General features: G+C 42.1%; 1 pseudogene across 1 annotated transcript; it reads right to left on the bottom strand.

Moving 5' to 3' along the window:
- Positions 1 to 4,178: 4,178 nt before the first annotated feature.
- Positions 4,179 to 4,608, bottom strand: LOC311173340 (large ribosomal subunit protein uL24-like; annotated as a pseudogene). Its single transcript has one exon. The product of its transcript is annotated as a large ribosomal subunit protein uL24-like (transcript).
- Between the last annotated feature and the right edge of the window lie 12,177 nt (positions 4,609 to 16,785).

Consider the following 16,785-nt stretch of genomic DNA (forward strand, 5'->3'; position numbering starts at 1 on the left):
CCATTTCACACCAGTGAGAATGGCACATATTAAAAAAACTAGCAACAACAAATGTTGGCGAGGATGTGGAGAAAAAGGAACTCTCCTGCACTGCTGGTGGGAGTGCAAACTGGTCCAACCACTATGGAAAGCTGTGTGGAGATTCCTCAACCTGCTAAAGATGGAGCTTCCATATGATCCAGCAATTCCACTCCTAGTTATTTACCCAAATGACACAGAAACATGAATTCGAAAAGGGCACCTGCACCCCTATGTTTATAGCAGCACTATTTACAATAGCTAAGCTATGGAAACAATCCAAATGCCCAAAAATAGATGACTGGATCAAGAAGATGTGGTACATATACATAATGGAATATTAGTCAGCAATCAAAAAAGATAAACTCATGCAATTTGCAGCAACATGGATGAAGCTGGAAGGGATCATGCTCAGTGAAATAAAGCAGAAAGAAAAAGAAAAATACCAGATGGTCTCATAACAGGAATTTAGAAAACCTAAATAAGGGATTAGGAAGTAAAAATCAAAATCAACAAGCAACTAAAAGCCAGCGACACACTACAGGGGTGCAGAAGGGAATAGGATCAAAGCAAGGTATTGGGAATTTTGTGGTGACTATAACCAAAATGAAAATGAATACATTGTTCGAAAATGAAGAATGATGTAAAAATATATAAAATAAAAAAATAAATTTCTGGGGCCTCCCCGGTGGCGCAGCGGTTGAGTGCTGGGTTGCGAAGTTGCCCGCAGCCTCTGTAGTGCCGGTTCGATCCCCGGCTGCTCCCCGGCCACAGGAGGAGGGTCCCACATGGCGCGCAGACCTCTCCTGCCGCCCGCTGCTCCCCTCAGCAGTGTACTTCAGTCCTTCTGCCTGCTCTGCTCCCCGCTCTGGCTCTGGTGAATTCTCTCACCCTCCCGCGCTTCTGACTGTACCCAGTGCTTGTATAAATAAATAAATAAATCTTTAAAAAAAATTTCTGTACAAAATGATAATCATAACACCATCATTTTCCTTTGGTTTTTGTTTTCCCACCTCAGTTTTTCAGAACAGTGCTGAAATTTAGTCAAACAAAACAATTGTCCACAACATTTACATTAGAAAATGACAGCTGAGTGTAGGAAAGGCAGAAGTGTTGTTCCTTTAACTAGAATTTGTTCCACAGTTGGGGCAATTTCATTTCTTCAGGGAAAAACAGCAGATAATCAAAATGGAAACAAAATGATGCTCACAAAGATGCCCTAGAGGAGGAGGAAGTCTTCTAAAACCCTAACTCTTTAGACTGAGCAGTCTGCAATGACAATGATAAAATTGTCTAGGTAAGGGGTGACATTTCAATAGAGAATGTTATAGACCCTGATGTGGTGGTTGGGTATCCATGTAATGATGTAGGGATAGGGAGGAAGTGGTGGCATTATCTACATATTCAGCAGCATAGTCGTCTTACCTGGTTTCCAGGTTGTAGTTATGTTATTGATCCTGTAGGAGGGGCTTGTTTTACATGTGGGCAGCTCTGAACATGACTAGCCAGACCTAGCACTTGCTTGGGCTCCTACTCAGGCTGGGACTTCTGCTCCAGCTCCAGCTAGGACTCTGACAAAGATGCTCAGCACACCTGGCATCGGATCTACTCCTGGCAGGTGACTTGAGGGCAGAGAGACTGCAACCTCTCTTGGAAGCATGTGCTTTGGGTTTTCCCTCTGTGCCTCCCCCAATCAGTCATAACCTTTTAGTAGTAAATTGGGACATTTTAATTTGAAAAAAGTAATGGAGTCTCTACTTCCATACCCCTTTACCCTAAAACAAAACAAACTGACTCTAGAGTTTATATGGAAAAGTAAACAAGCCAGGTTACCCAAGGAAACCCGGAAAACAAATAATCAGAAGGAACCATCCCTTCCAGATATGAATGCATTCCACAAAGTCAGTCATTAAGACAGAATTGTATTGGTAAATTGTTGAGAGTATGTGGGAATTGGGACCCTCCTGTGCTGCTGGTGGGCAGAGCAGATTGTTTTAATGCCTTTGAAGAGCCCTTTAATGGCATCTACCAAAGCTGAAGGTGTGCAAACCTCATGATGCAGTTCTTTGATTCTTAGGCAAGGATCCAATAGAAATATGCAATTATTTACCAAAATCACATAACAGACTATTTGTATCCAAACAGTTTTTAATATCCCCTGACAATAAGTTACTCAAATGTCCATCAACAGTAGCTGGCTGAAGATGAAGGAAACCAATGAGAACGATGTACACCAATATGTGCGAATCTCACAGACGTGATAGTGAATGAAAGAAGCCAGACACAAAAGACTACATACTATATGACTCCATTTGTATAATACACAAAAACAAGAAGAACTAATTTATGCTGTTGAATGTCAGGGTGATGGATTCCCTCAGGGGTTGGGGGAAAATAGTGACTGGAAAAGAGGACTAGGGAGATTTTCTGTTTCTCTAATTAATGCATTTTATTTTCTCTGTTATATTTACTTTTTTGTAGTACTTAGAGAAATTTGTGTTTTTTAAATAATGATTACTTCTTTAGTTATGTATTTTAATGCTCTTATTTCCCTGGATTAAATGATAGTAGAAATAAAGTCTTATTAGGAATTAGAAAATTCTTACTATCTAAAATTCTAGCATCTAGAGAAGACAAAGGTATTGTGGGTGTTACACACCATTGAAGTACTTCAATGATGTCACCTGTAGAAGAGGAGAAATTAAAATATTTGGCAAAAAGTAACAGTAGCTTTGAAGTTGTTACTCTCAATATTTCAGATGACCCAAGAATCAGCTCATTCTCTCCTAAGAATCAGCTGAATCATCCTCCATTAAAACTTTGTGTCCTAGAGCACAAAGCCATGTAGATGAACATGGAACCATGGATGTGATCATTCATACAGCCCCTAAAAACCTTCCAGAATGTTTCACTCCTCTGCCCCAGACAGACCTGATCTGCATATGGCTTGTGTTACCTCCTCTGGAAATTTCAACTCCAAGGACACTGATACTTTAATAAGATGATCCAGATTTCTACACAATTTTAGCACAGGAGAAAAATCATCATCCGAACTTTCCTGTGAAAGATATTAAAGTGTGTACCTTTAAACTCACTAAATGAGCAGTTCAGATTAAAGAGTAACCATTTTAGTGACAAAGTAAGAGCTCCTGCTTCAAATCCCTGGGTTGACAAGTGTGTGTCTGATAAGCTAGTTGGTGCTGGTATGACAAACAACCTTATTGTCACAAAGGTTTTTAATTTTTTTTCCCTTGCACATGCTGAGTGGCTCTCCCCTCTACCTAGATAACCCTGGCTGATGTTATAAAGAGAAGATAATCTCTTACCTACACAAATACATCGGCTCTTTGCCCAGCATTGACCTTCCTCCTATTATTTCCCAAAGCAAACTCCATAGCCAAACCTGACACCACAACCTGTCAGGCAGTTATATTACCTCCCACCCCCAGGGAAAATGAATGCTGGAGAGCAGCCAAGCAGTCTCCCTCAAACCCCATTTACTGATTATCCTCACTATCATTTTTCAGTCTTCCACTTTGAAAGCAGAAATGTTTAAATCTAACCCTTTCCACTCAATGAAAGATAAGGCTTTCTTCATGTTTTCAGTTAGAAATAGCAAGCTAGATTAAAAAAAAAACATGGACCTGGAGAGTATGTAGAAGTTCCACAACCTGTTAAAATATTCTATTTCAATGGCTCTCAAATTTTTAAATTAAAAGACACTATTACAGCACTACTATAAAATGAATATTGAAAATGCCACACAGTGTTTAATTAGCATTAACACCTATTAATCAACTGCCTTCACATCTTCATAGTATAGATACAAAGCACTGAAAAAAATCCATAAATATCTCCTGCATTTATACTTTATATATTTTTGCAGTTCACATTTACTTTTGTTTTCACTGCCACATATTTTTGAAAACTCTTTGTATAAATATGATTTTTCAACATATATGTCCCTGCTTCTCAGAACACTCCTCCAGCCCTCCTCCGAGTCCCACGACTTCTCTTGCAATGATAGTGCAGGCATATTAACATGCACTCATGTGAGGTTTCACTGTTAAAGCTACTGACAGGGATCTCTCATCTACAATCACTTTGGAAAATATTTTTTCATTTTAGTATTTTTAATTAAATTTTTATATAGGATTATTTTATTCCTGCATCTTTTCAATTGTTTCTTCTTTGTATTTGCCCTTTTCCTTTCCTACATGGCGAGATTTGGCTTCCCATTCCATGATCTTTTTGCAATCTATGTCCAGTTTTGGTCTACTGGTAACCACCTTGCAGGGATGAATGTATGGTTCTGCCATCCACTTTCTTCCACTGAACTCACTCAATGTAGATGACAGGTTTCTTCCTGTAAACCTGGGCTATGTTGCCAATTTATTGCTCTAGTCAGTGTCTTTGAACACAGGTATTACATCACCCTTCTGGATGGGCATGAATTGTACACTGTGCTTCTGTCTCAGCTCTTTGGAAAGAGGGAATGATATAATCTTTCTATGAATATGAGAGGATGACTTGAAATGTTTTTTTACGGTTCTTGCTCCAGTCAAAAGTCACAAAAATATTGAAATTCATTTTGGCTCCAGGAACTTTGGCGGTGGCCACAACAGGAAAGAGTGGAAAACATTTTTGCACTTTTTAATAATGCTATGGTATGACAATTTCTTGTCTACAAATATACCCAACAGACATCACATATGTAATGTATGTATGTATACCAAATATATATTCAAGAAGCCCTGTCCATGTATTTGAAGCAGGGTATTGAATCCAAGGGTCCTCTTTGATGCAAATTCTGACATTAAAGAGAAAATAAGTCTGTAGTCTAAAAGGCAGGCATGGAGTCAAGATGCAGAAGATGCTGGAGGAAAAGTCAGAAAGTGCTTTCTGTCCATCAAAAATGACGGTGACATCTGTGTGTCTGCCTATGTCCTTCTCTCTACCTCTCTATCTCTAAGTCTGATGAGTTGTCTGTCTGAATTTCTGTCTTCTTTTATAATAAAAAATGACAGAGGCAAACCCAAGTGGTGGACCTGAGAATTTGGAAATTGGGGGATTCGCCCCCCCCACCCCCCACCAACTCCTGAGGGTAGGTATGTGTCACTTGCCTTCTATATGACCAAGGATGAGTCCCTGAGGTGAAATGTGTTGTTAAGGCTCTCTGGGTGATTATGATTAAACCCAGTTTAAACTTTCACATAAACTTTTGAGATCAGGGAGGCAGGTGCAGAAACCAATTGTCTTATGGCTGCCCCTGACAAAGCCTCTGTGGAAGTTCCCTTCGTTATGAAAACTGTCACCTACCAACCCCTAGTGGCATTTTTCTTCTTCCTTGTCCTCCAGATATGCGTATGAATTTTAGGTTACATTTGAGTTGTGAATCAACAAAGGTTACTTCCACAGAAGGGATCACTAATGAAGTGAATCTTAAATTTTGGGTGAAAAGTTGCAGAGTTTTGATGGCATTCTAGTGACGAAAGGGCAGAGCACTGTTAATCTGTATCTTCCATGGGGTCAGAATACTTCCTGTTCTTTGTATATTTGACTAAGTATACACATCACTCATTTCTTTTTTATTTATTTAATTTTAGCATGTTTTTGTGCTTCAGGTCAAACTTGCACATAAATGTTCCCCTGATGCCTTCATGAAGGATCCCAACCTGAACCAGCAGAGGGCAGCAAAGCACCAGTCACCAGATGTGTTGCTGTCTGGACAGTGAGGAGGAAACTGCAGGCTTTCTGAGTTTGTAGTTCTTGGGCATTTGGCTCCCTCCCTTTTTCTGTCACTCCCTCCTTCCCTCCTTCTCTCTTTCTCTTTCCTTTCAAGAATATTACTATTTATTTTCACATAGGCAATTTTTATGTAGCTTCAATGTTTTCCTCTGAAAAAATAACAAAAGAATCCCAAAGCTTAGGACTGAATTCTCGACTCTCATCTTATCTCCCCCAGTTCAGATGCTTGCCTCACTTAATGGCCAGCATCCTTTTGGATCTACAGTTAGGTTCCACACATTCCTGCCTCAGCACAATCTTCTTTGTGGTTTTAGCCTTTCCCCAGAACATTGGCTTTGTCTGCCCACTCTGCCCTATTCATAATTTTACTCTGTATGGATATATTATGAAATATTTGCCCATTCTCCACAAAATGGACATTTGGGTTGTATCAAATGTGGGATGTTATGATAAATTGTAAATTGTCATGACATATCATTTATACAATTAGATATATTATATATGTTATGTAATAAGTTATTCCCTGGGTGAATATCTGGGAGCGGAAGTGTTGTTTAGGTGTGCACTAAATTCTTTTTTGAAGCCCAATAGGGGATAATATGTGTCATAAAACCAATTATTTAAAAGTGTAATTCATGGATTTTTCTGTGAATGTACAGAGTTGTGTAACCATTACAATCCCATCCATCAATTCATTAACTGAGTAAAGGTGTTTCAATCTTACTGGCTGCATTTGACATTTAGAATGTTTCTCCTTGAAAAGCTCCCACCACCTGCTTTCATCTAGAATACACAATACTGTTTTGTCTGTTGTTGGTTTATGTGTTTTTCTGACTTCACTGGCCCTTCCTTCTCTGCCTCTGCTGGTTTTATTTTTCTCCCAAACCTCTCAGCATTAGTTTTGACTCAGGACTTAGTTCTTGAATCACTTTTCTCCCTCAGGAACTCACACTTTGCTGACCTCACCCAGTCCCATGGCTATGAGAAAGACCTAGACTGCCCTGACCTCTGTGTATTTATCCTTCCAGCCCTTTCCCAAGCACAGACTCACATCTCCATGTGACCTTCGGGGTGCCACAACCAAAGGAGACTTCCCCATGAGCCTGCCCTCCCTCCTTCCCCTCTGTCCATGACAGCTACTCCCTCCTGACAGTGTTCAGCCTCAGCTTGTGGACTTTCGTGATCTGCACTTTCTCTGCCTCATCTCCTCTCCACCATTAAATCCTCCAGCCCTTTATGAAGGATGAGGAGAAAATTAGGATTCTTGCAGTAGGATTGGAATTCCCTTGTACCTACCCCTCTTTTCCAGGTCCATAGCACAGAGTCTCCTGGGGGGACTGCCTCAGTAGTGAAAGGATATAGTTTCTGCACTCCCCCACCTGACCATGGTCAGGTGTGTCATTCTGTGTGGAAAAATTGAGAGTCAGGGCCTCCCCTGGTGGTGCAGGTGGTTGAGCACAGTGCTGTGAAGCTGTCCGCAGCCTTTGCAGCACTGGTTCTATCCAGGCCGCCAGCAAGGGTCCCACATGGTGCGGCAGACCTCTCCTGTTTCACCCACTGCTCCCCTCAGCAGTGTATTTTATCAGTATGCCTGTTCTGTTCCCCATTCTGTCTCTGGTGAATCCTCTCACCCTCCTGAGCATCTGGCCTGTACCCCGGGGAACAGAACAGGCAGAATGATGAAATACACTGCTGAGAGGAGCAGCAGGCACTGTAGGAGAGGTCTGTCGCGCCATGTGGGACCCTCACTGGCAGCGGGGATTGAACCAGCACTGCAGAAGCTGCAGGCAGCTTCGCAGCCCAGCGCTCAACTGCTGCACCTTAGGTGAGGCCCCAGGTTCTTGTATAAATAAATAAATCTTTAAAAAAAAAAAACACAAAAATTGAGAGTCAGCAATTTTCTTCAGTTTACACTCTTACGGTATTAACACTATACTGCACTTTCATTTCACTTGTTTCTCTAGCCATCTGCTCAGACTCAGAGAGCTCAACTCAGCTCTCCCTCACTCCCAGGTCAGCTGAACTACTGACATCTCTGACTTAACCTTCCGCTTCCAGTCAGAGAGGGAGTCTGCTTCTAAGGGCTCATGTGATTGTTGCCTTGTAATATTGTATACTTCAATTGTTTGATATCTACAGAAATTGTTTCTGGAGAAAATAGGGTGGGGACAGAAAGACCTCAACAGATTCCTATTGACGGAACTTTTGATGGGTTAAAAAGAAATCTTTCCTACAAAGGACTGAATAGACTGCTGGAGCTACAGCTGATTTTTACTAAGTTTTGGCATAATACTGGTAATTTTGTAGCATTTTGTTCTGATTCAACAATATTTTGTTTTGACTGACCAGGACCTGCAGCAGTGTTCAATTTTTTTCTTTTTTCAGCAGAGCTAACTTGTGTTTGCGTTTCCTCTCCCTTTGATACCAACATTGCATGAAAATAGTGGTAGTAATTTTCACTACTCACATCAGTGTCTATTTTTGCATCAGTTCCATAGGGATTTTGTCTGCTTAAACAATTGGAGATGAGTGTCATTGTGTGGCTTCGAGAGGCGTTCTTCCAAAAAGCTGAAACAGAGCTGGACCAAGAAGAGGAGAACCCACTGCTTTGTCCGTAGGGCTACAGAGACCCCCAAGGAAGGTGAGGAAGCTGCCTGCCTGGGTAGGACTGGATGACCAAAAAAAAAAAACCCAAAAAAAAAACAAAAGCCCTGGTACCCTCGAGAAGAGGAAGCCCAGGTGGAGTCTGGCATACCAACTTTGTTCTTGAAGCCCACATGAACCAGATGCTAAGAGTTCGCGCTGATCCTGTATGTGTTACAGGGCAACCCTGATATAAAACAGGTTGCCTGACTGGGTCCTCACCCACGCACTTAAAAGGGACTTATTAATACTCAACTGCAGGCACACACAAAAGGTTAAAAGGTTTATTTACAAGGAAAGGGGAAATGAGGAAATGTACAACTCAGGGAGGAAAGAGGGAGATAAAGTCTTAAACGCGTCCTACCCGTCTCCACCAACCTGGAAACTCAATGGCATGCTGAGAGCTGGCGGTGAGCCAAGAGCCATTAAGCCAAGAAAGCCCCAAGGCCCATGTGTCTGGTTTTATACCAACCCTGGCAGCTTGACTCCACCCTTAAGTCCCAGCCACCCTCCCTTTGGTGATGATGGGATTTGTCTTTCCCAATGTCTTGATGGCTTTGGTCTGGAGTGGGGGTGGAGTCCACAAAGCCTGTATGGGATTAGCTCAGATCATACTTCCCCCCCTAACAGAGAGACTTCACTGATAGTCTTCTCTTTGGGAGGGCCTCACTCCTTGTGAGCCTTTGGTTACTTGCTGATTTTGGATAACTATGCAGAATCTGAAAGGGACCTGGCCATGCCACGATGGGCTCCATCTCCCTATCTTTACCCTTGGGCCTGTGCTCTAGACACTTCCTACAGTGGCACTTAAAGATCTGGGCATTGGCACTTAAGTGCCAATGATCTTGGTTTCCATAGTAGTCTCAATGGCTCTGCTAAGCCATTCTACCCCCATCTCCAGCCCTTGACATTTTGTGAGCCAGGTTTCTGGTCTGGTATGCATCTCCTTTTCAGTTTTTCTATTCCTGTCCTCCATCATTAGCATATGGCAGTTGAGCTAGTGGTGTTGGAGACCGGGAAACATGCACAGGAACCCGGAGATAATACAGACCCAGAACACAAAGGCATCAGGCACCACCCAAGAGGCTGCAGGACCAGAGGGCAAAGGTTGGGGTTCTCAGAATACCTGGATAAGAAGCTGTTAGGGGGAAAGGATGTCCTGAGCTAATTCCATACTCTGGGGAAGCTGCCCAAATTCTGAGCTTCTCAGTGAGGATTATAAAGCGTTCACAACATGAAGCATTTCAAAGATTTCTACAAGGAACATCCAGGAAGGGACCCATTAATGTGTCATTCTGGTGTTGTCTTTGCATTGAGGAGAACAAAGAGGATAGTAAAACTTTATGTTTAGAGATCTTGTGGGAACTGGGAGTTTTACAATGGTCATGTATCTCTTGGTGTGGGTCTGCTAGACTTAAATGGCCTGCTTTGACCCCAGTCTGGTTACATAAGTTCTGCATTTCGATACATGGTCAGAACAGCCTGGTCAACCAGTTACATGACCTAAAGAAATGTAATATACCAGACCCTACAAGGCTACTTTCAAATTAAACAAGAGCAGGAAGCTTGATCACCCTGGGAGACTATGGGAATAAATGTCATTCTCTTGAGCATCAAGCATACTTGTGAATGCAGAATTTGACAACAATGTAACAACAGGAAGAGAATAAGCTTAAGGTTGGTAATCTCACTAAAACATTCAGTGTTATTATTTCCGCTATTCACTCTGACCCCATTGGCCTATCTATAAAATCCATTTTAAGCGGAGTTTTGTTATTTTTCCCTCTCTGGTAAATAAAACAATAAAGTCTCTGATATTGCATTCCCGAGAAAGCACAGAAAGCCTAAGGGCTGATAGGAATGAACAACTTGGTTTGTTTTCTAGGATGTCTGAGCTTGCTTCAGTGCCTGGAGTTATGTTAATAAACCAATGTCCCTATTAGACTTCAGTGGAGGGAGCTAAGGAACTTGGACGCCAGTTTCCAATATCCTCTTTTTGATGATGATTTTGCAAAAATGGTTGATGGACCTAAAACCAAAGAAAATTCTGCAAGAGACATGGAAAGCATCAGCCTTACAAGGTGACCCAGTATCTCCTGCACGTCTAGGGAAAAGGCACTATGATGGAGAGGGGGTGCTGTTAGGGTAGGGGGTGCTATTGAAATATTACAGGAGTTATTTTCTTTGTTAATGAACATGTATTGATGGAGCTGTTGGACACTGTAGGTAGGTATTACATTTACAACATTTGCAAAGTTACATATTTAAAATTGACACATATTTGATTTTATTCATCACACAGGAAGAGGGAAAAAAAAGAATAGGCAGCACAGCATTTAGACCAGCTTTATTCAATTATCCCTCCACCCCCAATGAGCACATAACTGACCGGGCCAGGGACCAGCGATTAGTGGGGTTCCAGGCGGAATGTTGGGGTGTGCTGGCCTTTGCTGTGGCTGCGCATCCAAGGTGACTGCCCAGAGTCCTGTGTAGAGTGGGCGCCATGGAAGGGCCATGGTCTTCTGTGGAGCTTGGCTTAGGCTGGATTCCCGGGGAGTGGGTGAGGTGGAGGGGGCTCGCTGCCCCATGTCCCGAGTCCAGGACTCACGGCCCACGGGTGGGAGAGGCAAAGGGGTGGCCTGGTGTCGGCATGTTGCAGCCTCTCCTTTTCGCAGTCAGACTTGTCCAATCAGTTAGAACTCATATGGTGCCCACGGTGAGGAGCCCCTGAGAGAAACCCTGCTGCACTGACAGGGGAGGAATGCCGGCTGTCCCTCAGCTGCCCTTGCTCCCCCTTCTCGTGCTCACAGGGCAGGCAGCTCCTTCATGGCTGATGGTGCCCGATCTAAGGGGTATGACTGGATCAAGAAGATGTGGTACATATACATAATGGAATATTACTCAGCAATCAAAAAGATAAACTCATGAAATTTGCAGCAACATGAATGGCACTGGAAGGGATCATGCTAGGCGAAATAAACTAGAAAGAAAAAGAAAAATACTGGATGGTCTCACTCATAGCAGGAATTTAGAAAACCTAAATAGGAGACCAGGAAAAAGACTAATCAATACAAAGTAAAAATCAAAATCAACAAGCAACTATAAACCAGAGACACACTATGGGGGTTGGGGGGTGGCCGCTGAGGGGAGAGAGGGGCAGGGAAAGGAAGGACTAGAGTCAAAATAAGGGGGGAGGTGCAATTGTATGGGGAATATAACCAAAATGAAAATGCATACATTGTGCAAAGATGAAAAAAGATGTAAGAATTATAGAAAATAAAATATTTAAATAAAAAAAATAAAATAAAGGGTATGAACTTCCTGACACAGCAGGAAATGTGGGCCTGTCCTTCTCCTCAGAGGATGTTTGCATTTCTCTATTTGGCAGGGAAAGATAGACTGTAGTAGAGACTTACCTGTTACTCATACGGGGTTAACGTCTCACTTCATTTCCAATGACTGATTGTAAATATAATTTAGGTAGTAATCTTATAGGTGAACTAGTTTATTTTATTTTTTATTAAATATAATTTGATAATAAATGTAATTTATTAATAAAGACTTTTAGTTGTGAATGACAACATTTTTTTCTAAAGTTGAATTCCTAACAGGCATAAATCATAATTCAAAGCATCTGGTTTTATTTATGTGTGTGTTCATTGAAAATAAAGACGATAACAGATTTTATTTGAGACGGAGGGAAATAATTTGCTTAGAAATTTACATCACTTGACATTTTGTTCTAATATAATAGTGACTAAATATTTTAAAAATAAAGTTGATGAATCCATGGGGATTGTTCCCTTCCACTGTAGGAGCCTAGCACAGGAGCTCTCTGAGCAAGAGGAAGTCCCCTTGGGCAGTTTGGGGGAAACGCCACATGGCTGCCCCTCATCTCTCTCACCAGCTAACACTGCTCAGTGGAAGGTGCTGAGGGAATCTCAGGAGCGTATCCCACATCATTAGGGGGTGGTCCTCACGAGAGTATCTTCTGACACCAATGATGTGTCCTCCTCAGGCAATGAGCAGACTTGGTTTTTCTATGGGAAACACGCCTGACTCTTGATAATGGTGGCAGAAGTCCCAGGAAATAATGACAGAGGCTTCATCCAGAGAAGCAGCTTCTCCACACTGTTTCTCTTAACCATTTGTCAGTTTGCACAGTGAGAGGAGAGTCTGAGCAGAAGGAGCTGCTCTGAGCTGAGGGAGGCTGGCCTGCAAGTTGGTTCTAGAAGCTGGTGTGACTTCTGCTTCCAGTCGATGTGGTAAAGATGTGATAGCAACTAAACATCTGCTCAGTAAATACCATTTTTTTTTTAAAACATTTATTTATTTATGCATACAAGAGCTGGGGTATAGGCCAGAGGTGCAGGGGGTGAGAGGATTCACCAGAGACAGAGTGGAGAACAGAACAGGCAGATTGACCAAAGTACACTGCTGAGGGGAGCAGTTGGCGAGTCAGTAGAGGTCTGCTGCGCCATGGGTTGCTCCCTGGGTGGCCAGGGATCAAACTGATGCTGCAGAGGATGCGGAAAACTTCATAGGTTGTGTCTTAACTCCTTGCGCCACCAGGGAGGCCCAATACTGTATGTTTTTAAAACACCAAAGGGATGTGAAGCCAACAGGACCAGATGCAATAAGATTTCAAAAGGGAAGAGAATTTCTAGGTGTGATCAGCAGGCACATCCACACCTGGGGGCCTGTGATAATTCACTTACCCCAGAAGCTGATATTCAGACTTAAATTTTTTTTTTATATAAATTGGTGCAGTATTGGTTTATATACTTGTTAGTGTGTTTGGAATTGTAGGGTCTCTCCCTTCAAGTTTAGTCACCTTAGTGCACTTGCCAGCAAAGCACCCATAATCCTCCATCATAGTCCATTGTGTACTCTCCCCACCCTGTTCTCACCCTGAAGTCTCTGGATGCCTCAGATCTATGGTCAGCTTTAAAGTTGCTTTTGAGGTTTGTCTTTGTCTGATCCTTTGTGTGGTTTCCAGATATCCCACAATAGAGAGGCACCATCCATCCAGTATTTATCTTTTTCCTTTTGGTTTATTTCACTGATATAATCCCTTCTAGCTCTATTCATGTTGTTGCAAATGGCATGAGTTTATATTTTTGATTGCTGAGTAGTATTCCATTGTGTATGCACACCACACCTTCTTGATCCACTCATCCGTTTTTAGGCACTTAAGTTGTTTCTATAACTTAGGCATTGTAAATAGTGCAAGTTTCCTTCCAAATTAGTGTTTTTTATGTTGAGGGTAGATATGATGAAGTGGAATTGCTAGGTTTAATGGCAGATCCATTTTTAATCTTTTAAGAAATCTCCACACAGCTCTCCATAGGGGCGGGACCAGTCTACATTCCCACCAACACTTGAGAGTGTTCCTTTCTCTCCACACCCTCACCGGCTCTTGTTATTTCTGTTTCAATTTTTTAAAATGGTCTTTCTCACAGGTATGAGCGGGTATTTGAAAAGAAGAAAAGATAAAAACTAATGATTTGCCTTGTGTCCAATATTAAAATATGGTAGTCACTTCATGTTTCTCCCTACCTGTCCCCTTACCCCATTCAGAAAACCAAGTCTGGAAACTGCAATTGTTACAGGGCAGGGAGAGGGGCAGCCCAGACCCGGCAAACCTGCCTCCTCTAAATGGGTTCTGTCATCCGCCGCATCAACACAAAACAAAGGAGACTTTAATGGGAAGGAACGTTAATACAATTAGGAAACAATACAGGAAAGGCAAAGAATCTAGTTTCTAAATCAAGCACCCAAAGTAACCCGTCCCCTCGTGGGTAAAAGTCCACCCAAGCAGGATTGGCCCAGAGCAAGGCCCCAAAGCCTGTCAAAAGTCTAAAGCATCCTCCAGCGAGGACCCACAGAAAAGGATCAGAAACAACCAGACAAGTGTGGAAAGAAAAGAGCAAAATGAAAACCAAGACAAAACCACCATTGTTATCTCCCCACGGGTCTCTCGCCCACCTCTGTGTCACCCAGTCCACGACCAAAAGGCAAGTGCAATTTCTTCACATGTCTCTCAGCTCCATGTGCCTCCTCCAGGTCTCCTTCTGGCTCCATCCTGCTTCCTTCCTTCCTCAGCCTCCTCTGCAGCTTCTTCTCTCCCTTCTCAGCACCACCCTCCCTTGGGTGGGGCAGGAAACCTGGAACCTCCCCCTCTCCCGGGGACCACCCTGTTACAAAATGAAGTGTTAGGGTCTGGGTTTTGTTCATGCTGTGAGGTGTCTGATTCATCATGTAATTAATAACCCTGCTTATTTTCTTTCTTTCTTATTCGACCTTTTAATGCACAGAAGGTTGGGTCATTTGCTCAGCATCCACTTACTTCCTGCTTTACTTTACCATCAGCTGTTCTCATGAGGCAGTTTTGTGTTTAGGAATCGTGTTCACGGTGTTTTAGCAAGAGTGTGCATGTAAGTGAGGTGACCCCAGGACTCTGACCCACGACAGTCCAGGGAAGGACAGAGTCTGACTCTCCAACACTGAGGCCCCGAGCTGGGATGCAGCCCTGTGCAAGGTCATCGGGACCCTCCTGCTCTCAGGCCTGCTGCCCTGGCCAAGCACAGGTGAGTGGGAAGGAGCGACAACTGCTTTTCTTTACTCTGGAGCCTGACTTAGAAGTCATTTTATTCCACAAAATATTCCTAGAACTGCAGCTGTTTTCTTATTTCCTGCATCTGAAGACTTTAGAATCGATCTTGTTTCAGTCTGTCCTTCTCCCTCTGCCTTTCTGAGTCTCTTTTAGTATATCCTTGATTTGTGAAACAAAATACAATTATGTCACATTGACATTTAAACTGTTAATAAATGAAAAGTGATGTCTTTAGTTATTCTTTCTGTTATCCTGTTTAGTTTTACAAGACACTAAGGCTGAGCCTAGAAAGAAAATGCGCGTGCTGCCCCCTACTGTCAGAACCTGGAATCAGAGAGTTGGGATCCCAGGGTCCTGTTAACCCACCGCCAGCTGCATGATCTGGGGCAGAGCGTGTGAGTGCTTTTGGTTTAACAAATGCTTTTCTGTTTGATATCTGTGCTTGGACTCTTCAAATTAAATATCAATTCTTATATGGGAATTTTATACTTAGATAGTGTTCACTAGAAATTGATTAATTGAGAATACATGCACTTGCTAGACTGAAATAAGTAAGAAATATTGCAATTAAATGAAAAAGTAAATAGAACTAATAGTACATTTTAACAGAAAATTCATATTGATTTTTATTAAAGGCATTCCATTGGACAGTAAGACAAATATACATAAACACACATACATATACATTGACAAACAAAAAGAGGTAATTTGAGATTTGAAAACTGCACAAGAATTTCACTGGTACATTGAAGTCTGTAGGTCACCATCAGGAGGAGGTAAGGGGAGAACTTGTAGAAGATCCAGCCTTGTCCCTGGGGTGCCCTTATATGCTTTTATTGTAGCCTTTTGAGTTTTCTTGTTATTTTTTTCTCTCTATGTTGCTCAAATTATTTGGCTAAACATACTGCTCAATTTATGTCAAATTAAAACTCATAGGCATAATAATTGGCAGATTTCTCTATTTTTAGTAGGTTACTGGGCCCTATTTTGTCTTTATCCAACAATCAATTTTCTAGTTCTCTGACACCAGCTGGGTATTCAACAATTGAATTATTTCTGACAAGGACTACTCAGAATTAATGAAGACTCCAAATTAAGAGCTCACCATCACAAGACTGTTCCTATTTCAAAGCCACCCACAAATGGAGTCCACAGGATATCTTCACTCTGCCTGGTTGACTATAATTCCAGAGGGACTGCTCCTTAAATTTAATAGTACTCTAGACTGATGCACAAAACTCAAAAAAGTGCTATGATTGTGATTACAATTTTATTATAATGATACAACTTAAGAACAGCCAAATGAAAGACACTTATCAGGCCAGGAGAAGGGGCGGGAGCAGATCTTCCATGCTCCCCCTTTGTGGACACTTTATGCACCACCCTCAGGACACACTGACATGTTCACCAACCTGCAACTTCTCTTGATTATTGTTTCAGAGTTCTTAATGAAAATTTCAGTTTCAGGACAAAGCTATCCGGATTAAATCACTGGCGTTTGGTGACTGAAAATCTCCAGCCTCCCTTCACTCCCCAGATATTTTGGAGTGGAGCAAAATGTCTTAATTCTCCAATCACATGTTTGCTTCCTCTGGACATTAGCCCCCAATCAAAGCATTCTGGCGCATCTACCTTGAGTCAGCACAATAGCATCAGATCTGGTCTGGTCAAAAGGAACCCCTTATAGATAATAAAAGACACCCCTATCAGGAAACTCCAAACATTGTAGGAGCTCTGTGTCAGGGAAAGGGGCCAAAGAC

This window comes from Talpa europaea (assembly GCF_964194135.1).
Source record: "Talpa europaea genome assembly, chromosome: 7".
NCBI lineage: Eukaryota > Metazoa > Chordata > Mammalia > Eulipotyphla > Talpidae > Talpa > Talpa europaea.